Source organism: Rhinolophus hipposideros (assembly GCF_964194185.1).
Source record: "Rhinolophus hipposideros genome assembly, chromosome: 4".
Classification (NCBI taxonomy): Eukaryota; Metazoa; Chordata; class Mammalia; order Chiroptera; family Rhinolophidae; genus Rhinolophus; species Rhinolophus hipposideros.
In genome coordinates this window covers 1,504,876-1,528,541 of record NC_138050.1, presented here as the reverse complement: position 1 = coordinate 1,528,541, position 23,666 = coordinate 1,504,876, and the positions used below count along the sequence as shown (strand labels likewise).

Below are 23,666 nucleotides of genomic sequence, written 5' to 3'. Positions count from 1 at the left end.
TTATCTAACTTTGATGAAGTATTTTCTTATAAACTCTCAGAAAAAGCTACTCTAATTCAGACAATCACTATTTACTGAATGTTGAATTAAACTATGTTCTGATTCAGTGTTTGATGGATCCATTACATCACCTGGGACCAAGTCAGATGCAGCAGCATCCCTACCCGATGTCCCTGTCATCAGGGATCCACGTGTTTTCCCGGATGCAGGTCAGAACAGTACCTCAGTCCTGGCTGTTCCATTGGTTATAAGAAATGATTTAGCTGAGGCAGATGACTTGGCTTTATTTTGTTGCCTCTGATTCGTTAGTCTTCACATTTCAGAGTCACTTTACCTCATGAACTTTGTCTAGCCTCTGAAGTGTCTCTGGCCATTGGAAGCTTTGCGTGGGCACACAGAAATGAGCCAAAGTCAAAGGTGTAAAGAATCCTGATCTTATAATCACTGCCTTCTTGAAGTTTTGCAAAAGTAACAAAACACAAGGGCCGCACTAAATCTAATTTGACAACTTCACTCCTTGGATCATAGGGTCAAAATCCACCCTTAGTTAATGCTCCCTTTCCACAGCCAGCTTGTCTGGATTAACCTGCCGTTAATGGACGCTTCCTCACTTTCTCCCCAGCTGCTGAAATCACCGTCAGGGTGCCTTCTGTGGAAGTAGTCAGACTCCCTGTGTACGTGTGTGTGAGCCAGACCACAGGATTCGAATCCTGACTCTACCGGGATGGTCACTGTGATTTGGGGCAAATTACTTAATCCCCAAGTCTGAGTTTTCTCAACTGTAAACAACTCATATGGTTTGGGGTTGGGAATTAAAGGAGAATTCTATAGGTAGTGACTAGCCAAATGTCTGGCACACGGTTGACTCACCACAGATGCCAGTTCACCTTCAAGGTCTGGCTTACTCCTGCCTTCTGATCACAAATGACTGAATGTTCATGATTCCAGATCACTGGCCCGTCTAATGTGAGATTTCCCTGCTTGACCTCGTACCACAGGTCTGTTTTTCAACTCTGCTGACCTTTGTAGCTCCTGCCGTGTGTCCTTTTTTGGATTATTGAAAACTAGCTTGTTACTGTGCCTAGGTAATTATAGGATTTCTAGGATATGTTTGGACATCCTGATGTCTTACCTTGTAGCTTATTCTTGATTTCCATAAACCATGGTTAAAATGGTAGGTTATTTATATTCATACTGCTTAAGTCACACACTTCCTGAATGAAGGAAACACACAGCCATTGAATGAAACCCCACATCTATTACTTAGTCATGACCCCAAGCCCCCAATTGGTGGGGTATTTAAAACATTGTATTTCTCTCACAGTTTGTGGCTGAGAATATCTTGTTTTTCTGTTTCCTCAGTGCCCAGCACATGTCAGACATTCAATGAATGAATATATGAATAAGTGACTAAACAGATGGCACAAATGAAATTTTGGTGTGCCTATTCCCATTCTTTGGGCACCAAACATACAGAAATATATTATTCCTTTCGTGTAATTTATTTTCCAAGACAAAAACCTCATTTTAAATTATTTTCTTTTGCTGAAAAATTTTGAACCTACTTGAAAAACTGCTTTGTAATTAGTTTTTTTGTGTGTGTATCTGTGTGTGTGTACTTGTGTTATGTGCCCAAGCTTCTAGCACTCTCATTAAAATTCAACGTATTCAAATTTTTTTTTTGCAGAGGAAACAAATTCTTATAATAGAACTAGTCTCAGCCGACTAACCATTCTAAGTATGAAATCTTCCCTGGCAGCTGCTGACATTTGTCTAAGTACATTGACTATATTGGTCTTTTTAGGCTCCAGCTTTGTTCATTTCTTCATCAGCAGCTGTAGAGAAAGTCCTTGGCTGAGATGTATTTTCAACCATGTAGTTTATAAACTAATACCCAAATAAAGAACTGGTTCTAAAGCTATAAGATCTATTCTGTTTTATATGGTAGTTGAGAAGAACAGAATAGAAACACCGATAATTTCAAGATAATTCACTTACTATGTGCTCTTTTCCTATAAGAGGGACAAAAGGTATATGGCAGAAAAAGTGTTCTTGAGGGGCTTTACCTTCACTGAAGAGACCAAGTCTGCATTTCAGAATGATGATGACAAGGTGGCATTTAGTTATTGGACCTTATAGAGGAGGAAGAGTGTGGTCGCGGGAGAAAGGCATCTAGGGAAGGGAGGAGACTTGAGCTGGAGCTTAAAAGTGAGAAAGGCTTGGATAGGTAGAGTCCTCCAAGATTGGAGGAACAGTACGGTTGAGAGTATGGGAGAGAACTGGATACAGTGTGCATTTACATGACTTGGAACAGAAGGGCTGGCCTTGAGTGGCTTGGGGGCCACAAAGGTGTCATGCAATAATTTCCACCAATATATGGCACAGCCGTCAGTTTTCCTGATCCTCTTCACGTTTGTCCTCGGGATGTCCACATATCCTTTCTGGCATCCCCACCCACTTTGTACTTGATTTCCTCTGCGTCTCAGACACTCTCTACCCAGTGATTATCTTCTGCCTGTCCAGATTTTATGCTGGCCTTTGTCACCCGCTGTCCCCTGTGCTTCTCCAAACTATCTCCTTACTACCTACAACCAAAACTTTTATTTTCCCCGAGTTGTTGATCTTGAACAAAGGAGATCAACTAGCTTTTCTCATAGACATTTACTGTATTGTATTTCCATTTTAAAAGACAAAAGTTACTAAGTCAAATGCATCTTTGATTTTAGCATGTGTGAGGAAGATAAAATTGCCATCCTGATTCTGACAGATTGTTCACTGTTATATTACAGAATAATGTATAAGATTATCTCAGATGGAGGAGAAAAAATGTGGAGGGTTTTAAAAGTTGAATTAAGGAGGTTGGACTTATCCTATAGTAATGAAGTAAATGACACACAAATAGACATTAAAGGACCATTGCTTGGAATAGACAGAGGTTAAACTATTTATAGTGGATAATTGTGTAGTGGAGGCTGTGACTCACTCTCAGAGGCCCCAGATTAGTCCAAAGAATTACTGCTTCTGTCTTTTTCTGTGCAGTTTGGGACCATGGGTTAATGTATCTGGATATTATGCTTGATACCAGCATGTGTAGAAATAGGTCAAGATTCAGTCTTACAGGCAGTGACAGAGCAGTGCCAAGAGCCCATTTTCAGTGTCTTTCAGACCCTCTGCTTCTTGTTCCCTTCCCGTCAGCCCAGTTTGCACTCTCATTGCCGTGTGCTTTGATGACTGCAGTCGTCTCTTGACACATGCTGTTGGTTCTCGTCTTTTTCTCCTCTGAAGCATCCCATAGATCTATGTCAGATCAATCTTCCTAAAACATTTCTCTCACTATACTTCCATTAGCTGTGTGATTTAACGTCCCTAACCCTCTATCTCCTTGTCAGAAAATGAGGAGATTGGTTTTAGTTTATTTTTTCAGTTCTAAAATTCTCAGTCTATGCCACTCCAAAGTGACTTTTTTTTCTTCTCATTCCTCAAACTGTATTGAGTGTGAAATACATGCCAAACATAGTGGCACACCTTAGAGATGCAAAAACCAATAAGACACAGCTCCTTCCCCTTGTGATGCCCTGTCACAGGCTGGATTGTAGCCCCTATGCTTCAACTTGTAAAGCATGTTGCCCCATTTATGTATGTTTATTAAGTTAATATTTACAATTAAATGTTAAAAAACACAAATTTTAATGATGAGATAAAGGTGAGATAGTATTTGTAAAATAAGATGCAATTAATGTTTTGTTCTCAAAATGTTAATAATATTTTAGTGAGATCAATGTGATTAAATCAGCTTTGTTAACTTGGACAGTTTTAAATTGTGAGACACAAAGGTTGGGCATTATGTTCAGTTAATTTAGACATTAGTTTTTAATACCTGTCAAAGCTCCAAAAGATAGTTCACAAAAATATATTAATTCAAATGAAAGGAGTGTATTATTAACTGATGAAATGAAATCATGATACTTGTGCCTTTTCAAGCTTTTTATTATAAAAAGTATATGCAAAATTAGAGAAAATGATGAACTTCATCAAGACGTCAACAGTTACCAACTCACGACCCATCTTGTTTCATCGTACCTCCTCCAAGTTCCCCAACCAGGTTATTATGTTGAAGTTAAGCTCATGCAATTTGATTCTATGTATTTCATTATGTATTTTTTCATTATGTATTTTTAAAACATGAGGACTCATAAGAAAACCCACATACCCAAACCACATTTTGGTTTTGTATTGCTTAATAATGTTTGTAATTTAATGGATATACAAAACTTCACTGAGGAAACAAGTTGCGAAGATTGCGTAAAATGCTGGCAAGTCAGGGGGCACCATGGTAATGGGAAGAAGAGTGAAGTCATTGTACAAGTGTTGTGTAACACTTCCGTATCACGGGAGAGTGGTGTGTGTTGTAATAAAATACATTTGTAAATGAGTACGGAGTTAGAAGTTGCAAACGGGGGTGGGGTGGGGGGGTGCGGGGGTGGAAGTAACGGGGATCAAATATATGGTGATGGAAGGAGAACTGACTCTGGGTGGTGAACACACAATGGGATTTATAGATGATGTAATACAGAATTGTACACCTGAAATCTATGTAATTTTATTAACACATGTCACCCCAATAAATTTAAAAAAAAAAAAGAAAAAAAAGTTGCAAACAGGATTTTCTCTGAAAACACATTTATGGAACAGATTGTGTATGTCCAGGAAATGTGATTATTTTCAAGTCAGTTATACCATCTCCAAAGTTCTGCACAGCCCAACAAGAATGAAAATTAACACTTTTCTTTCCTTTTCCCCTTTTTAGCTATAAACCATACATCTCAAGCAAATCAAAGATGACGACTAGAGAAGAGTTAAGACAGATGGCACATCCAGATGAGCAAGGGGAAGAAAGGGACAGGGACTGAAAATCTACTGAAATGTGCCTTGATCCTAGAATTCCAGCTGAAATTTCCAAGTCATTGATATGTATTCATGTGCACTGAGAAATCCAGAATATCATAGCCTGTCTTCAACTGTGCAAATGACTAAGGCACGAAGTTGGTGCAAAAGTTCTGCTATTTTTATTGCTTCTTAAAAAAAACAAAAAGAAATTCAATTTCATTATGCTTTCTTTTCTCCAAGAGTAGATCTGTTGGTTACCTCCTGCCTTTCGGCTACCATGATGTGTGAACATGTGGTTGTAGCACCACTAGCATGTGGTGGTTTGTTCAGCAGGACCAGCAGGGCCAGAGGCTGGTCATCTGGCCTCAACCTCAGCTTCCTTCAGAAGCTTCTTTGTCCAACTGACTGGGTTGCCCCAAGATTGTTTGGTACTTCAGGGACTCAGAAAAATACACCAAGATGGTCACCATTCAAAGGCTCTCTCAGAGACAAGGTTGGCCAGAAGGTGAGAGGTGCTGGAGACCTGGTGAGGGGCATGGGGGCTGGGTGTGACAGAAGACCCTCCAGCAGCTCTCAGGGTGGACAGATCTGCAGCCTGAACACAAGCAGACTGATGGCTGGGATGCCGGCCACCTGCTGCCTCCTTGGCTCGCAGGTAGGTGATGCAGGTGGCCTTGAGGGATTCAGTCTGGCACAGTGTCTTCCTGACCATGACCACAGTGACTTCTTTCAGTGTGAGGCCTTCAGCTGCAACCTTCCGGTGTTGGGGTGAGGGCTTCAGGTCAGGGTAAGGACCAGTGGCCCAAGATGTGGTTCCCTGGCACAGGCGGACCTGTGTGGGGCTATGTGGTTTTGGAGAGCCAGCAGTTTCAGCTGGACCGAGGGGAACTTCAGAAGTTGATCCAATCCACTTGAATCTGTGAGTGACGTGTGGAGCGGCATCTTATTGGGGGTGGGTTTCAGTATGGAGGAGTTGGTATATAGAAGAGCCAGTCTGGGGGGAGTGATGGGCTGCTGCTGGGCTGCCTAGGGGCAGGGGTGACGATGGAGCATCGGTTTTCAAGGAGACAACCACAGGGTGGGGTGGCAGATCTGCCTGTTCCACCCAGACCCTCTGAACTTGGATATCGAGGCCAAGTGGCCTATTTGTGCTTATACTTTGGAGGTCCTGATGGCCTACTGGGGAGCCTAGCTGGGAGGTGGGAGGAGCCCATTCAGAATCAGGTGGGCAAGTGAATTGACGCACCAGGAAGTGAAGAGTGTGCGCCGAGGGGTGTGGAAGGTTAGAGGCTGCCATGTTTGTGCTGTTTGTGGAGGTAACTGAGGGTGGGAGCTTCCTGCCAGCTTCTTCCCAGTCCTGGCCTGGCTGCTGGCCAGTGGTGTTTTCATGGACCATTGACTGTGCTCAGCTGCTTGCATGCAGTTGTCCCCGTGGATGAGCTGTGATCCCAGTCCCCAGGCACGGGGCGTGCTGAAGACAGTAGGCAGCTTGTATGGCCCAAAATACCACCCTGATATTTATATTACAGTTCCATCCACCAGGTAGGGGGAGTTTTTGTTGGAGTTGGGCCCTTGAAATCTCTAACTTCCTTGATGTCATTCACTTGTTGTTTCAAATAATTGAGTTCCCAATCCCACCAAAATGTTCAATTCAAAGGTTTTCAAATGGGTTAGAGAATTTAGTGTTCAGGTTTTGTTAAGTGTGCACATATGAATTTTTCTAGGCCACACATCATTTTTGGGCAGCAAACCACATAGTGAAGCAAATACAGTTGACCCTTGTGGGTCAACAATGTGAGGGTTAAGGGTGCTGATGTCCCTCACAGTAGAAAACCCTCCTATTTCCACAGCTGGCCTCTGTATCCACGGATCTAAAATACAGTTGACCCTTGAACAACTTGAACTGTGTGGACCTGGGCAATGCAAACCCGTTATTTTACTATAAGACCAGGTCTTATATTAATTTTTGCTCCAAGAGATGCATTAGAGCTGATTGTCTGGCTAGGTCTTATATTCAGGGAAACACAGTAGTCATTAAAAAATTTAAAAATCACCTTTGCCTCTAAGAGACATGTTAACATGCTTTTATATTATGTATATTACCAACAGCCACTTGGAGAAGTGGGCAACAAATATGGAATACCCATCAGTCTATAAAAGAAAGGTATGCAGTTCCCTTTCCCATGTGATAGTTGCTTACTTTGCTGTTTAGTACTAGCAAACTGTTTTGTGGTCTTAGAGTTTCATGGTCACATTCTATCTCACCTTAGAGTATTAAGATTCTACAATATATCGAACATCTTAGGAAATTAAGCATCAGTGGTTTTTCAGTCTCAGCACTATTGACACTTTGGGCCAGATAGCTTTGTGGTGGGGACTGTCCTATACATTGCAGGATGTTTAGCAGCATCCCTGGCCACCACCCACTAGATGCCAGTAGCACCCCACCGCCTCCATCCCCAGATGTACAAGGCAGAAATGGCTCCAGACACTGGGAGTTTCCTGGGGGGAAGGGAATCTTTTCCAGTTGAGACCCACCATTCTCAATGTCAGCTCCAGGAGAGCAGTGAATTTTGCCTGTTTTGTGCATTCTTATAACACAGGTGCCTAGAACAATGCCTAGCACACAGTAGGCCTTCAGTAACTACTTATTAAGTGAATGAGTGAATATTATTTTAGTCATTTTTGTTACAAAGGGAAAAACAAGGATTTTCTCAGTGGGTTTTTGGGCTTTGGTCTTTGTGATTAAGTGACAAATCTCAAAAGGAGTTTGTGGACATTTATTTTTACGTTGAGTAAAATTTTGTCAAGTACTGGATTGAATATTTTTGAAAAAATTTACTTGTAGAGACTTGTCTTCATGTTCTGGAGAGTAGTTTTAATTATCATGACTCTGTCCCAGTAATAGCTAATATCTCAGGGCATGACACACATTAGGACAAGGCTCATCATTAATGATAGTGGATATAAATCCACTAGTGTTTCAAATAACCTTCTTGATAATTTTTTTTTTCACTTTTTCTGATCAAGTAGTTGTTTTCATCAAAGCAAAGCCCAGGTATTTTAATATTGCCTTCCATTTGTAGTGCTTTTGCAGGAGTCTTTTTAACACCAGTTATCCATTCTCATCAGACTTATTTGCATTGATGCCAGGTAACACAATCATAGGTGCACTTCCTGGAGGCACAGAAATGCGCCCCTGACAGTGTGCTGAGAACTGACAACATATTGATGTCTCACACCACTCCTTTGGCTCCTAGGAGTCTTCCTTTTATCAAGATACTTTGCATGTTGGCACACATGGGCACCTTACATAGGGACAATACATATTTTTCTTTTTGTGGGATTAAAATAAAACTACATTGAAGTTTTAATATTTTGTTCCTGTGTGATCTGTGGAATATACGCTTACCTCGGAGAATCAGGTCCAGTGCATTTTGGACCCAATCCAGTCTCCCAGCCTAACATTCTCATTGTAACAAAGACAGCATTGTAAGTCCACCAAACCCCATTTTATTTTCCTCTTCCAGTGCACATAGTAAATTGCATTTCCCAGCTTCCCTTGCAGTGAGATGTGATCAGGTCATCACATCTGACCAATGGAGTGCAAGGAGTGTTGACTTGCATCCATTCTGAGCAAAGATAGCTAAGGGCCAATATCCCCTCGTCTGTGCTGGGCATGGGTCATCTTGTGTGGCCATCCTTGGAGGCCTGCATACCAGAGGGTATAGCTGAGGGAAGAGATCCCCATTGGAGAACAGCTGCCAGGGCATAACACAATCCACATTTGACTTTGACTTTTTTGTGTGTCAAGTGACCTAGACCTGGTTGGGTGTTACAGTAGCTAGCCTGATGAGTTCCCCTGCCTGACTGCAGGTTATCTGTTAGTATTCCCTGAGTTCTTATTCATTGTCTTTCATTGACATCACTCTGAAGAATGCAGGACAGCAAAATGAAACTCACTAAGACTGAAAGAATGTGGTTGAAGTTATAGCCCGCTCTCACATTGCATCCCCTGATGAGAATGAGGGGGGATTTCTTAGTCCAGGAATAACAACACATCCGCATCTGATACCCAGACTGCTGTTCCCTCAGGGACACCCTGCATCTGGTAGCTGGTCACGTTCAGTGCCAACTCTGTGGTTTGTGTCTGGGAACCGCATGATATACAGTATCCTGGCACACACTGTTCATATTTGTGATGTTTAGTATTAGTCTGATCTCTCACCTTTATTTTCTTGTGTCACTTTACTTTCTTGCTAAAAAATAAAAACAAATCCCGGTTTTAATGTTTCTTCAAATGCCTAAAATATTTTTTGGCAAAGCCATTATGAATATGTTTAAGAATATGTAGAATTTTACTGTTACCTACTTTGTCACATTTTTCAGTTAGAAAATAAACGAGAGTTTGTAACATGTTTTCTAGATTTTTGATAGCTCTCTCAATTTAATACATATATTTTTGGTTGATTGATTAATAAAGATGTTAATATATGTGTTGATTAAAATGTTAAATTTGAAATGTAATTAAATGAAACAAATGGAATAGAAGTTAAGAAAAGAGACATGATAATACTAAATAATTAGGGCTCAAGACACCAACTGTAGGGATATTTATATGGAGCACGTGGTTGTTGGTACATATGCTTGTCTATTTCGGTTCAGATGCTCTCAGTATTGCAGTCTTTTTGTAAGAAATACTTCATTTCTCAAATGTAGATATTCTATTGAGTTCTTAATCTTCAGAAATTCTATTTGATTCTTTTTTAAAATTTCAATCTCTTTTGTGAAATGCTCATGTTGTTCTTTGATTGTGTTTCTGAGTTCATTACACTGCCTTTCTGTGTTTTCTTGAATCTCGTTGAGTTTTTTCAGAACTGCAATCTTGAATTCTGTCATTTAAGTCACATATTTCCATATCTTTAAGTTCCTTTTCTGTAGACTTTTCACTTTCTTTCTGAGCTGTCTTGTTGCCTTGGTTATTCATGGCAATTAATGATTTATTATTTCTCTTCCTAGACATCTACAGCAGTGGCTTCTGCAACAGGTTGATAGGAAGAGGTCTTTCGTTTTTCAGTACTTGTTGGTAGAATGTTTTATTTTCTCTCTGACTGCAGCCTTTTTTTCTCTCTCTCACATGGTAGTGCTGTTTTCTCTGCACTATTCCAGCTTCTCACACAATGGGGGAATTTCCTGGGAAACGGGCTTCTCCTCTGTTAACAGTTCGCCTGGGTGATAGGGCGCCATGTCCCTCTGGGGATGCGGAGAGCTTTTGAAGTTCCAAAGCTCTTCCTGCACCATATTCAGAACCCATATGTTTCAGCAGTTCTGTTTACTCCTGCAGGGAACCGCCCAGATAGGTGGGGTCGGGGGTGGGGTGGGTTGTGAGAGGTGGCCCAGAGCAATGGCGGCGACCACCACCACAGCCGGTCCTGCTTCCACAGCTCCCTCCCCTTTGCTGGAACTAGTTGGGCTGCGAATCTGTATCTGCGGTCCACAGTTCTCAGAACAGCAAATATTCTGTTCTTTTGATCTGACACTGCTACTCTTCTGTTTCTAGCACCGGGCAGGTGGGGGCGGGGCAAGCTCTGGGAGGGTAAGGAAGGGGCGGCTAATCTCAGTGCCTAAGGCTTCGTTCTCTGCTCGGCAGCGAGGGCTTAAACCACTGTTTTCAGCCTTCTTCCCTCGGTCTTTGCTCCGAGGTCTCTGCCGTGAGCGTTGGGTTCAGCCGTGTTATATGCTGCCCCCTCAGCCCTGTGGGCCATAAGTGGAGCCCTAGCAGTCCGAGTTCTTCCCTTTCCCGCAGCTGCGGTATTTCCGGGATGCAGCGAGCTCGGAGCACTGAGCTAGGTCTGCGTCCTGCGCCCGCGTGACTCCATCTCTGCACTTCTCTCTTCCCTCCTCACCCCGCTCGTGCGCGATTCGCCCACCTTTAGGTGAATTCAGTAGTGGGCCTCTTCGTCTTGCCTGTCTGCTGTGCAGGGAGTCCTTTGTGGAGTTATTGTTGTTCGATTAGTTGTAAATTCCAGAGGAGCTTTACAGAGGCTCACCTCACGCTGCCATTTTGATCTCAAATGTAGATATTGAGAAGCATAATATCATTTGGGCATAAATACAGTTTACAAATTTCATTAAAATCTTTTTTTTTTTTAAGATTTTATTGGGGAAGGGGAACAGGACTTTATTGGGGAACAGTGTGTACTTCCAGGACTTTTTTTTTCCAAGTCAAGTTGCTGTCCTTTCAATCTTAGTTGTGGAGGGTGTCGCTCAGCTTCAAGATGTTGTCCTTTCAGTGTTAGTTGTGGAGGGCGCAGCTCAGCTCCAGGTCCAGTTGCCATTGCTAGTTGCAGGGGGCACAGCCCCCCATCCCTTGTGGGAGTCGAACTGGCAACCTTGTGGTTGAGAGCCCACACTGGCCCATGTGGGAATCGAACCGGCAGCCTTCGCAGTTAGGAGCACGGAGCTCCAATCGCCTGAGCCACCAGGCCAGCCCTCATTAAAATCTTTTAATGAAAGGGAGAAAAGTGATGAGATAGCACACAAGACTTTTTTTTTATGAATATAAGAATTGTGTAAGTATATTTTTCCCGAGTGCAAATATCAAATTTATCATGGCCGCAGAGAAGCAGATACTGAAACACTGATTGCACTGTGATTTTTCTCAAGATGACTGTGATGATGAATTACACGTCACTTGATCCAGTGCTGGCAGTGCTGTCCCTACTAGTCAGGTGGGAGGGCAGTGCCCGCCCGGCTACAGCAGAGGCCCCCAGTGCAGACAGAAGGTGCTGTCGGCCATCTCCTACATCCCTACACATCTGTGATGGGCCCCTGGGAGAGGTTTCAAAATTCACTACGGTTCTGGGTCTGGTAATGCCTCAAAGAGTTGTCTGCAGCTTCAGAAAAATGTACTATATTTGAAAGCATGGTTTTTATGCGTGAACTGCCAGAAAACAAATGTATGTGACTGTGCATGTAACATTTGCTTATTTGTGAACAAATATTTGTTTGAATTTGTCTAAAGTATCTTTTTGTATATGACAATATGATGTGTCCTGAGGGTATAAATTTCAGGAATAAGGTATTAGCCATATATAATACAGTATACAAAAGTATTAAGTTGTATAGCATAGATCTGAAGCATTCTTGGGGGGAAAAAGTAGGTTAGCCTTTTGTTAGAATTTCACAGTGCTTCTCTCTTTGTGAAGCCTTATCAAGGTTCTAAATCCTTCTTCTAGCATGTGTGAGACTCTTCAAAAATACTTTCCTCAGAGATCAAAATTCTAAACTTCAGATTAGGTTAAATACATTTTATAATTCTTCCTGCAGCTGTTGGAGCTATAATGGAGTAAAATGAGAATTGCTTTTTAGGGTGTATTTCTCAACAGAGCAGTTTTGAAAATGAAACCAAATCTTCATGCTCCACTTGACATTGGAATTTAAAGTTATTTTTACAGGCTCCACTGCAGCCTCTATGTGAAACATTACAAAAGGTATTCGAATATAGTTAAGTTAGGAGTTAAAACAATTTTCTTCCAACCTCTCGTTCAGTTTTCTTCCAACCTTCTTCCTCTTGTTCATTTGTATTCCTCAAAAAGAGGAATACAAATTGTATTTTGCTATTACTTTTCATGGTTTTTCAGCATTGATGCTTTAACCAAAAAAACACATTTTCTTGTGAAAATATTTCCTCCCTTTTAATTATAGCCAGATTTGCTGCCTCAGCAGGTAGGGCTTTTATTAATTTGAAAGTATGTTCGGTTTAAGTAGGGGATGTGGGAGCAAACCTTTGAGGAAAGTCACATATCTGTGACATGCAGTGTGGCATCTAAATGTAGCCTTGACCGAATCCCTCCAACTGGGAAATGTTCTGGTAGCCCTGGCAGGGCAGATCTACCTGCGATTTTACAAAGTAGTGACTATATGAAGTTACCGAAGCCAAACAGAAAAAGGACTTAAAATTCATAGTAAATAAGAAATGAGCAAACACGAGTGAGCCAAGGAAGCACTGCCACCGTCCCTTTTCCCTGTGCCCCTGGGCACTGCCTGAAGTACATCATTTTGTTTTCCTCCTTCCATTCACCCCTCCCCCCCTCAAGTAGCCTGTGTACCCTTCCTGGAGGGCCTTGCCTGCTAATCCCTGGAAAAGCATCTGTGAAAGGCTCCTTTCAGAGAGGGAGGAATCAGGCTCAAACTACAGCTTAAGGATAGAAGGGTTTAGGTTCCTTTACAGGGAAGATTGTTCAGTATCAGTTCCATAGTCATTCCGGAAGTCTTAAAATGAGAGCGTTTCTCATAGGTCTGAGACAGCTTAAGTCTGGATGTGAATCTGGGAGGCAGTGAAATGTGGTAGCTAAAGAGCAAATCCTGGGTAACTCGATCATGGCCAAGTGCACGACTCCAACGCGAGGCTTTTTATATCCAAACATTCATTCAAAGTCTGCTCATTACTCCTGTGAAATTCCAAAGGGCTGGTGGATCCCAGTTTGGGAAAGACTAGTAGAAAACCCTAGATTTACATATTAAAGGAATAGTAATGAAAAAATAAAATACTCAACAAAAGAAACTCAACAAAATTAATGGCTTGTCCTAAGTTATATCACAAGGTAACTACCAAGTCAAGAACAGCAAATTCAGGTTTTCTAGTCTCAGTCGAGCCTTCTTTCCATTAAGTAGTGAATTGATGAGCTTTTTACAAATAATATAAATATCCCATAAAATGTAGTATCAGCCAACGATCAGCCTATCACCATCTTTCTAACCAGCACAAATATTGACCGGAATCAATGTAGACAATTCTTAGTAGTTGAGATCAGTTGCTTTTTGATGTGCAAATGTGCAAGTGACTTGGGCTCCTTGTTTAAATGCAAGTGGAGTTCTGTAGGCATGAGGTGGGGCTGTATTTCTAACAGGCTCCCATGAGGCTTGGGTAGTGACAGACTGACTGGATGGAAGACCCTCAGTGCCCACGAAAGGTCTTCTATCTTCTGCTGTGGGAGAGCTCGCACTTAAGGCAGCAGATGAAACAAATAAGCAAAAGAAAGATTGCAAATAAATATATCTTGAATTCATCTGATTTTTAAATATTTACTATTTCTTTCTGAATGTTAGATTTCTCCCAATTCGATGAAACCTCTCCTGCTCAGTTCTTTGTTTTTTTACTTTTTATAGTGTCTGGAAAACCACTCTATATAGTGGCTGTTAAGAAGTGCCAGCTGACTGTCATTATCATGGGTCCCTGGACATAGATGAAAATTCCGGGTGGGCTCAGATCATTCACTCTTGTGATAAAATTCCTTTTAGGAATGGATTATCCGAATGGCTGGGTGGTGAGTTTCTTTGTAACCTCATTAGCCCCACAGGCAGAATCGGGGCTGGCAGTCTCTTCAATGTGGGTGGAGAGCCTACAGATGTCAAGGCCAATGGACAGAGTGCGTAGATGGATGGCCATTAACTATTTCCTGGTTAGAACAGAGCTTGAGGGAAGCAATGAAAAAGACTGGGGTTTCCTCAAAAATAGTCTAGAACTGTGCTGTTCTGTACTGTAGACACTAGCCACTTGTGGCTATTTAAGTTAATTAAAATTAAATTAAAAATTTCAACCCAGTTCTGTGGTTGCACTGCTACATTTCAAGTGTTTATAACTACATGCATTGGGTGGCAATACAGACACCAAACATTTTCATCATCACAGAAAGTTTGATTGGACATGGGGGCAAAAAAGGAATGAACACTGATTTGAGGGGTGGCTGGAAGTTAGAAGAAATGTTTAACTAGACAGGAATTGCTTGATAAACCATTAAAACTAGAGGAAAAGGATAATGGGATGGGGCAGGTTTAGTTTTGGGGGAAGAGAGAGGAAGGATAAAATTAGTCGCTCACCTAATAACCAATTATTTTGATTCATTCTCTCTCTCTCTCTCTCTCTCTCTCTCTCTCTCTCTCTCTATATATATATATATATATATATATATATATATATATATATATGTGTGTATTAATGAGCAGTGGGTACACACTGCATTACCTCACAGCTCCATCCACCTGGGAAAACATATTTCCCTAAGCATAATAGTATTTTCTGCAGTACTGTAGTAAATTGCTTAATACACATTTTATGCTCTGCAAGCTACTCTTGATTTTGTGGCTTTCCTGGTGGTAGCTGTATGTTCTCGTGTTACTCGTGTTACTTTCAACTTGTGAAAGCTCTTTGGTGCTCAGAGATCAGGACAGAAGTTCTGCTTTTATGTCTCATGACAGTTTTTGATAATTTTGTATTCATTCATTCATTCAACAAGTATTTATTAAACACCTACTAGGTGACAGGCATTTGTTGACTCTTTTTTCTCTTCTTCAGTGATAGCTTCTTTCTTCTGGTTGAGATATCAAACACTAATAAAATGAAATTGCCCAGCCTAAGCTTAATATTACAAAATATTTTCTAAGTAGAGCAAACCACATTGTTTAGCAGTCTGGGCCAAGTGGACGAACTTCTGTCTCAGGAAGAGATAATTTTTATAGCTTTCTTCTCTGGTCTAAGATGCCTTCTGATTAGTCAACATCCCTAGCCCCTATATCAGTGTCCTGGAGCTACTGTAACAAATCATAAGTGGAGTGGCTTAAAACAACAGAAACGTATTCTCTCACTGTTCTAGAGGCTAGAAGCTAAGATGTCAGCAAAGCCTCTGAAGGCTCTAGGGAAAAACCCTTCTTTGCCTCTTCCCACCTCCTGAAGGTGGCCATCATTCTTGCCATTCCTTGGCTTGCAGATTCGTCACTCCAGTCTCTGCCTCCATCATCACATGACTGTCTTCTGTCTGTGTATGTCAGTGTCTCTGTGTCCAAATCTTCTTCTCCTTTCTCTTAGGAAGACACCAGTCACTGGATTAGGGTCCACTTCAGTCCACTATGATCTCATATTCATGACATCTGCAAAAGACTCTATTTCCAAATAAGGTCACATTCACTAGTGCTGGGGGTTAGGACTTGGAAGAACATATTTTTGGAGGACACAATTCAATTCACAACAGTCCCTTTAAATGTCCACAAACATACACATGCAGGTCATTGATTTTAGCCAGAATAACAGTAGAAAGGAAATAGGACTACAGGGAGAGCCTGAGGTTCAACAAGAGAAGAAATAACGTTGCTCTGACCCTTAGTTCTTCCAGCTTCTCCAGAGAGCAGATGGGATGAGCCGTGAAAAAGATCAAAGACAATCCAGGACCAGAGGGCAGAGTGATGAGCACACTGGACACCAAACGGATTATAAATCATTCCTAGTCCTTTTAAGTTGCTCCTTATGCCTTTTATTCTGCTACCCCTCTTCCCTCTACTTGCCTCTTTTCTCTCTCCCCTAACCCTTCCATTTTTCCATTCAGTCTCTCTGTCATCCCCTTTCTTTGAGCCCCAAAGCAGAGGAGAAATATATTTATGTGATCAAAGACACTTGCATATTCCCCATTAGGTTTTAGGTATTTTATGAAATTTTATCTTTTACAAACAAAACAACCTAAATCCAGCATTCTGACAACAAATCATAGGGCAGGGTTTGTAAATTTCTTTATGCTTGTTGTCAACAAAGTTTCAGTTGAAGCCATTTTTTTTCTCAAATCCTCCACTGTTTTATTTTCCATAGCAGATGGTGGTAATATACAACATCTTGTTAATCAATATATAGATGAAAACAAATTAAGAAAACAAGAAGGATATCTTAATATTTCCTAAAGAGCTGACTCATGTTGTAGGTTAATCTACTCTGATTTTCATGACTTGTTTGTTCACAAATATTTATAAAGTACTCACTGTGAACAAAGGATTTTGGTAGAATCGGTGGGTGATGCAGATGTAAATAGGACACAGTCCCTGCTTTCAATAAGTTTCCATTTTGGTGACAGAGACTTACATATAAATATTTCTGATACAAGGTAAAATGGGATAAATGCTGCAATATAGGTTCAAAGTGTTTGGGGAGTATTTTGGGAAAAGAGGGATTTATTATGAGTAGAAGTGCTCCAGGAAGAAATAACAAGAGTTTGCATTGGAATTCCAGAATGGGGAGTATGTCAACTAGCAGACATTCCTTGAAGGACACTGCCATCAGAATACTTGAGCAGGGGTGTTGAGGCAGGACAAAGCAGGATATGTTCTGGGAGAACACCAACTGTAGGGAAGTGGAGTGGAATATAAGGCTGAAAAGAAGTTTAAAGATCCAAAAGTGAAGGATTTTTCTTTGAAGTCTAGATTGAAGTGTTTGGACCTCATTCTATATTTAATGGAGAATAATCAGTTTCTCATCAGAGTACTAGAAGATCAGTTAAGAAGTGACTGAAATGGTCTAGAAGTTAGGAAATAAAGATCTGACCTAGGGAAGGAATGAGATGTGGAGACTAGGGGAATTTGAGGCACAAGGTACAAGTGGAATCAAAAGAATTTGGCATCTGATAGGATACTGAAGATAAGGGAAAACAGGGAGGACTTAGAATCTTGGCAACACCATGAAAAAGGCAGTAGCTGAGGAGGTCTCTGCAGGGAGAAGGGATGTGGTGAAGAGGGGAGTGAAAATTCTATTTGGACTTGTGATATTTTTGAAATGCTAATGTAGGGAAGTCCAGCAGGTCGTGAAAGTGCACACTTGGTGTTTTGAAGAGCAATCAGAGTGAGCATCCTTGAGCTCAGGGATGAACATTATCAAGGAATAGATTTTATTTTGGGGGGAGGGGTTTGAGCTTTTTAATATGGCAAATGAGTGTCTGCTTCGCCTCTCACTGCCAGGCCCAGGCCCCTTCTTGGGCCTCCTATGTTCATACTGCGTGGACGGCTGCCTGCAGCCAGGGCTCCCACCATCCCCTAGGAAGGATCCAACACCAGCCTGAGAGGGGAGGCAACAGCAGTTAAAGGGTAGGAGGGGGAAAGACACAGAAGCTGTTCAGGTGTGTGTGTGTGTGTGTGTGTGTGTGTGTGTGTGTGTGTGTGTGTGTGTGTGTGTGTGTGTGTGTGTGTGTGTGTGTGTGTGTGTGTGTGTGTGTGTGTGTGTGTGTGTGTGTGTGTGTGTGTGTGTGTGTGTGTGTGTGTGTGTGTGTGTGTGTATTTACCTGTCAAGTGTTAGGTTTACAGGTCCTGGCTCAGGAACGATGTAGGACAGGAGAGGATGTGGGCCAAGGAAAAGCCCGTGTTTTCTCAGGGACAGACATAGGGTAAGTGGGAAACCCATCCCTGGACCGAACCCTTTTTAGTGTATGGGGACACTGGGTCTGTCTCCTCTTTAAAGTCCTAGAAGGGTGGGAGGTAAGAAGTAGAGGAACTTGACGCCTCGCCATTACTGATGGTGGTGACCTCGGTCTGTGCTCCGGCTGTAGAGCCCGCAGTAGTGTCGCCTCATGCAGCCCATGGCACTCCTCATCTTGTGTCTGCCCATGGATCAGTTCATACAGGGTGAACGCGCAGCTGGTCTGGCCACTCCTGGAAACGCACTGGCAGAGGAGCTTCCCCATTCTCCTGGCCTCTGCCACAGGACCCGGGAGCTAGATGTGTTCTTACCCGAGCACTCCAGGTTTTCTTTCTCCCTTGGTCCCTCTAATAAGTCAGGACTGATTCCACAGGGAGCCGCCTGTGCAGCTTGGTGGCCTTGACGGAGTCTCCTGAGCCTCCATCACTGTCTGTGCAGGTGGCAGGACAGGACCAGCGGGCACCAGGCGGCCAGCTCTTCCTGCCCGGCCCACGTTGGGCTGTTACATACAGGAGGGCGGGAAACGACGCTCCCATGGCCACGGCCACATAACTCACCACGGAGGCAGTAGCCCAGGGAACCCGGAACCTCCCGGCAAGGACTTCCGGTCTCCGCTTCTGCACGTCTGGGCTGGAAGCGCAGCAGAAAGGTTCCGGCCCCTCTCTGGAGAGAGGTGGCCTAACGTGGGGCATCTTCTTCAGCCAGTTCCTTGCCATTATCCTAAAAATTATTACCATTTAGAGCGGAAAGGGCCCTGAGAAATCTTCCGATTCAACACAGAGAAGAGCAGTGACTTCCCCAAAGCCTAGTTTGTTAGCAGTACTGCAAATAGAACTGACTCCAGATCTCAGCTTAGGCTTGTTTCCAGGATGCTAGGCTTCTTTTAGTAGTACATTTGTGTCAATTGCCACTTAATTTAAACCCCTCTGTGGGGACAGAGTCCAAGGGAGCAGTTTCCAGGCTCTTGGCCTGGAGTGGGGAGGTGCTGGCTCCTCTGTAGTGAATGAGCATCAACTGTGATTGGTTGGCCATCAGCTGAAACCGGTTAGCCAATTGGCTACTGATGTAACTGCAGGGCTGCATTAATTGGTTGTTTGGTTGGCAGGCAGGGAAGTGAATGGCGGACTGCAGATCCTGGGGTGCTTCTGCGTGTGTCTCGCGCAGCGCCCAGAGAGAATATAGTGGTATGACTCCCCCATCTATGGCTCTGTGGGTGTTCCTTTTTGGCATCACCATGTCCTGCGTTCTTGTGTGGGGAGTGGGACCAGAGACCCCTGTAGGCCGCCCCGCACAACACCCTCACAATTCTCCATCTCCCAATTCCTGTGTCATTTGACTCTGCTGTTTCTCAGTCTCCTGAGCACCCATAGGAGAACATTTGTAACTTTTATCGCTGGAAAAGGTCCTGCTTCTATGATTCTGAGCTGCCATCTTTGACCATAGCCATCTCTCTCACATCTCCCACGTCCTCACCTCCTAGCCTCAAGTCCCAGTTTATCTGATTCCTTACCCAGCCTAGACCACTCAGCCCTGTCCTCTTGCCTACCTACCTGCTGGTCAGTTCCCAAACCAGGGTTGTTGCTCCCTGCCCACCACCCTCCTTTTTGTTTTTTCAATAACTAAGGAATAGATTTTAGAGAGACAGGAAATGAGAAAATCTTTCTATACTATAGAAATACTATGTTATCCACACTTAAAGTTAATTTATCATATTGGAGAAGCACTTAGAAACAAAAACATTAGCATTTACTGAACATAACAGTGTCTAAAAAGGAAAACATATGTAAAATAGAAAACAATGTGATAATTAAAGACTTAAGGATACCAGGGAAAGAAGTATCTATCCACTTCAGGGTCTAATTTAAAGAATTGTTTGTTGATTGAAGGAAGTCTTGTTATTAAGGGATTTTATATTTTATAATGGGTCATTGAAAGGTTGTAAAATATATTTACATAAAAGTAACATAATCTTAATATTTGGATGGAATAGTCAGAATAGAGATCTGTACAGGCAGCCAATAAACTGGAAAATATTTTTTTGCCTGCTATGCTGAAGTCCTTATCAATTAGGAAGCTTTTCTAGTTTTATTTTTATTTTTTTTATTTTTTCTAATTAAAGTTTATCTGGGTGACAATTGTTAGTAAAGTTACATAGATTTCAGTGTACAATTCTGTATTACATCATCTATATATCACATCGTGTGGTCACCACCCAGAATCAGTTCTCTTTCTATCACCATATATTTGATCCTCTTTACCTTCATCTATCACCCCCCGCCCCTTACCCTCTGGTAACCACTAAATCTAGTTTTATTTTATTTGAAGATTTATTTACCCACAGTAATAAGTGCCCAACAATGGAACAGGGTTCCTCAGGAGGGCTTAAACTTCCCACTCAGGAAGTATTCAAGAAAGATATGATTGACCTTCTGTTGAGGCTGTTTCAAAAGGCACTTTTGCTTTGGGAAGGAAGTTGGCCTGAATGACACCCTAAAACACCCTGTATGAGCTCTTGATATTCCATGCAGGATTCGGAGTTGAAGATTGTGTCAGTCACTGCACTATTAGAGGCTGGTTGTTGCTCACTGGTTCCAAGTACTTTGCTGTTGTTGATTCTCTCAGAACCCAAAGTTGAAAGAATCACAGGAGATTGCAAACAACCTTAGTGCCTTTCATCTTTCCTCACAATTCTTATTTTCTAACCTTTTAATATTTTCAGTTCCTGGGTGTGGAGAACATGAGTGGAAACATGTCTTAATGGATGTTTTGTTTTGTTTGAATTTCTAAGGCAGCCTCAAAGAGAAGCTTTATTTTTAAATTGTATCTTTAAAATCTCATTTCAAGCCAACTCTTGGAGTTTAAATGGAAAAAATTATCAAAGTATGTTTGTGTTATTATAGTTGAAGACCTTACATGTTTGAATTGACTGTAACACTGACAATTTTGTGTATACATAAATGGTACACATCATTATTTTACTTATTTGTTTTCTTATTTGAATCTTAATATTTTTTCTGTGGTTGGAGTATGTGCTTATGCTTACTATTATTACAAAATGAGTCCAATTAGACATAGCAAAATGAAAACAGTCTTTGCAAATCTTAAATATGCGAAAAACAAAGATGAAGTATAAGTACTTAGCATCTTCTCCTACCACAGTAATGTTTTCTAATAGATTAAAAATAAGATCATGGTTCTATCCTTTGGTAGTTTTAAAGCCCGTATTAATCCAATTTCTACTCTCATTAGCAAGAGTCATAGTCACATATTTTTTTCAACAATAGGTGGCACTAATACACAGGCATCTCATCTGTATTCAATCCAACAGAAATGTTAATGGGGGAAGGGAAATATAAGATATTAAAAATGTTTGAAAATTAGGAATTCAATTCTGATGAACAATGATATGTTGGCAGCCATGTGAGATAAGAGTGATTCTTGAGCAGGAAGACACTTTAAGATACAAACATTGGTGCGTAAACATATGAGGTAGTGTGCTCTCCTGATAAGGAGGACAACAATAAAAACAACCAGCACTCTTAGAGAATGTCTAACCATAAAATCTATTTAATTTCTCAAAATAAATCCTAAAGAATGGAGGAAACCAAAGATTGTATTTGTGCATCCCACTTTAACACTGGCAGGGGTAGACGATGTAGAAGAGTGTGGGGAAAGCAAAAGGGGAGAAGTTTAAGTATAGGATGATATTGATTACTCTAGGTATTCAATACTTTTGAAAAAGGTACTATGTACTTTCTGCCTCTTTCTTCCTAAAAACTATAAAAACGTGTGATGACCACGTAGATATCTAAGAAAATGTCCTCTGGAGAGGACTAAAACCCATGAAGATGAAGAATTGATTGTAATTATCATAAGATGTTTGTACTTACTTTTTATTTTTTTATTTGCAAAGCTAGCCATATGATACTTTACTTTTATTAAATCCCACTTAAAAAACATTGCAGTTTGGGTGTTTGTCACCAGATTTGTGCCAACCACAGTCAAAGAAAGGCTTCTCTCTAAATAAGCTAAATTTAATTTTGTAGCATCACATAAAAATTTTTGTGGATTCATTGAATATGTCTGGGTCTCTTTTTTCTTATTGGAAAAATACAAGGCTAGATTATTTTTAATATTTATGTACTGTTCTATGGCATTGTATATAAGAAAGAGATACCTCTTAGAGCAAGATTTAAAGAAATATAAACGCCTAATGTACAACTTGTATTCATTGTTAATGCTATACATTAATCCTTTAAATTTTTCCTTCTAGTTATAAGTTGACAAATTTATTTTGAATCTTTCCTAATCTCAAACATCTATAGGTATACAGTATGGTTCAGATGTTCCCAGATTCCCATGGTCTTTGGAGTAAAATTATATTGCTTTGAATATGTTTGAATATTTTCTGTTAACAAAATATTTGTTTTTATTGTCTACTTTTCCTGATTGCTTACTGAAGCTATAAGTGTGTTTAAACTTCTAATTTGTATGAAATACTTAAGATTAAAAATTCTTCTCAGTAATTGGATAAGTTTTGTAACCTACCATGACACTCATGAATTATACAAACTACTTTGGAAGATGAAGCATTAAAAAAGAACTTTAGAAATACAGTTTGGGGAATATAATCAATAATGTTGTAAAGATTTTGTAGGGGGTCAGATGGGCACCAGACTTATTAGGGAGGCCATTGCCTGACCACTGTAGATGCCTGACCACTGAGCTGTACACCTGCAGCTAAAGCTGAATAATATTAAATGTCAACTATAATCATATATATATATCCCATATATATTTATGGGATGTGGAGTACAGCATAGGGAATATAGTCAATGGAATCGTAACTGCTATATATGTCAGAGGGGTAATAGACTTGGGGGGTGGGTTATCACTTTGTGAAGGGTGTGGAAAAAAAAACACTTAAAAAAAAACAACTATTGCCACCCATATAATATGTGATGATTTTAAGGACTATGTCAAATTCTCCTTCTTTCCTTACATTCCTAGTTACCCAAGTAGACTGTGTTCGATAATTACTGTCTTCATTTGTATATGTATCTCTCCAAGTAGATCCTAAGGTACTTGAAGTCAAATTATTTTCTTGTGTATTTCACTGATACTTTTCGCTCTATTTTCCATCCTTTTCCCCCATTGAATTATTTCTGTTAGTCTAATATCATGTGTTCTAGATTGAGTCTGATCTTGTCTAGAATTCTCTTGGGAATAATTTGGTACCCTTTTGTCTTCAAGAACATTGTGGCATTTTCATCATGGACTTTGCTACCACTGTTCCAGTTGCTTTCTTCCACAATGTTATTGTAATTTCTTACTTGCTTATAGACCTCTCCTGACTTCTTATTATTACTTGGGTTTACATTTTAGCAATTTCAGAAAGGAGAGAAGATAAATGTGTATGTGTAATCTGTCTTTTATAACTACAAGTAAAAGTACTTCTATGGTTATCTTGGTTAGAATTTAAAGACATTAACTTAGATCAGTGGTTCTTAAAGTTTTGTCCTTGCATAGCAGCCTCAGCACTACCTGGGGA

General features: G+C 41.0%; 1 protein-coding gene across 3 annotated transcripts in view; it reads left to right on the top strand.

Annotated features, from left to right (window-relative positions):
• The window catches only part of LOC308496926 (annexin A2-like), a 33,874-nt gene that overhangs the window by 1,121 nt on the left and 9,087 nt on the right, over positions 1-23,666 (top strand). Inside the window, exon 2 of one of the 3 annotated variants that reach the window (XM_081046735.1) lies at positions 4,808-5,392. The exons of 1 other annotated variant lie outside the window; for it this stretch is intronic. The gene's annotated coding sequence lies outside the window, so the exon portion shown is untranslated. Of the gene's footprint in view, positions 1-4,807; positions 5,543-23,666 lie in introns of all 3 variants that reach the window. One more of the 3 variants, XM_081046734.1, reaches the window with a different exon arrangement.